This window comes from Myotis lucifugus, unplaced genomic scaffold (assembly GCF_000147115.1).
Source record: "Myotis lucifugus unplaced genomic scaffold, Myoluc2.0 scaffold_663, whole genome shotgun sequence".
NCBI lineage: Eukaryota > Metazoa > Chordata > Mammalia > Chiroptera > Vespertilionidae > Myotis > Myotis lucifugus.
In genome coordinates, this window is record NW_005871711.1 from 33114 (window position 1) to 35248 (window position 2135).

Consider the following 2135-nt stretch of genomic DNA (forward strand, 5'->3'; position numbering starts at 1 on the left):
ACAGCGCCCCCTTGGACACTCAGCTTAGCAGTGTTCTCTTCCTGATAGAAGTTTCTTTAGATATTTGGATATAAACCATATTCAGAAAAAAAATGCATTTGCCTGTTGGATTATAAAATCATATTTTTAAGATAAAAAATGCAGGGAAAAATAGCTCAATATAACATGTTTTCTGCTTTTCAGAGAAGAGAGTTTATTCTGGCCTGTATCATCATCAGCCATTTGCAAATTGTCCTCTTGAGTGAAGCAAGTGATAGGATTCATTAGCAACCTCAGTGAACTCTCCACTTCTCTAAAGATGACTGTCTCCAGTTTGGATTGGATGAGTTCTATGGGTCTTTAGTCCCTCTTCTCCACCTGGCAACATGCCATTTGAGTGTTTTCTCATTATCAATAACTATGCTAAAAGCCACAAGCAAGGTAGAGCTGTAAGTGGCCTCTCCAAATACCTATTAAGAAAAAAAGAGGAGAAACCAAGATGGCGGCATAGGTAAACACCGGAGATTGCTGCCTCCCACAACCACTTAAGAATACCACTAAAAGACAGAACGGGCATCATCCAGAACCACAGGAAGGCTGGCTGAGTGGAAATACTACAACTAGAAGGAAAGAGAAAAGCATACCGAGACTCAGAGGAGCTTCGGTGCGGAAGTTAAGTGCACAGGTACAGAGGCGGACGTGGAAAGGGAGGGAGGCTGAGGACACGATTGGCTTTTCCAATTCGGGAGGGAGTCTCAAACTCCCGACTGCTCTGAACTCCAGTTCCGGGCAAGTCTCTGGGGACCCAGACTGTTACTGGGAGAGGCTAGACTGTCTGGCATCATTCGAAACTCAAGGGCAGCTTTCTCTCAGAGGTGCTTGCAGTGATTGCCCAGACACTGAGACTCGGGGCCTCTGAGGGCAGGACTGACGATCAGCCATAGCTGTTTGCTCCGCCCTATTGATCCCCTGGGACCCCACCCCACCCAAGCTGTGTACAGAGGCTTTTGCAATCTGAAAATTACCTAAGAAACTTGCAGCTGGCCCAAGGCCCCAGGGCAACTTGCATTCCTTCACAGCTGAACTCCTGCTGAGTAGCCTCAGGCAAAGGCTAGATTTGCACCTCCTGAGAGATCCAGGATCCAGTGTACCCGGTGGTCAGAGTGGGACCATCCAGATTGCAGCTCCTCGGATCCATAAAGGACACACTCAGGGGGCAGACTCAGTGAACATCAAAGCCCCACTGAAGCAAGTCTTGCCCCGGAGGGGTGTCTCCAGCGCAGAAGTTCTCCCAGGGCAGATACAGCTGATTCTCACAGCCAATTGGCCTGGAGGTCAATTCCTCCCAGTGATAACCTACAACAATCAAGGCTTAACTACAACAAGACTGTGCACACAGTCCACAAGGGGGTGCACCAAGTGTGTCCACCTCAGGTAATTGGGGAGGCTGAGCCACTGGGCCCTATAGGACACCTGACACAGAAAGCCACTCCATTAACACAGGGAAGAACAAAAAATGCGGAGACAAAGAAACAGGACACAAATGACAGAAATGGAGGAAAGCAAATGACTACATATAGAGTTCAAAACCACACTTGTAAGGTTTTTCAAGAATTTTCTAGAAACTGCCGTTAAATTTAGTGAGACCCTGGAGGATATGATAAAAGACCAACTAGAAATTAAGCATACACTGACTGAAATAAAGAATAATATACAGAGATCCAACAGCAGACAAGAGGATCCCAAGAATCAAGTCAAAGATTTGAAATACGAAGAAGCAAAAAATACCCAACCAGAAAAGCAAAAAGAAAAAAGAATACAAAAATATGAAGATAGTGTAAGGAACCTCTGGGACAGCTTCAAGCGTACCAACATCCAAATTATGGGGTTGCCAGAAGAAGAGAGAGAGCAAGATATTGAAAACCTATTTGAAGAAATAATGACAGAAAACTTCCCCTACATGGTGAAAGAAATAGACTTACAAGTCCAGGAAGCACAGAGAACCCCAAACAAAAGGAATCCACAGAGGACCACAGCAAGACACATCATAATTAAAATGCCAAGGACAAAAGACAAAGAGAGAATCTTAAAAGCAGCAAGAGAAAAACAGCTAGTTACCTACAAGGGAGTACCCATACGACTGTCAGCTGATTTCT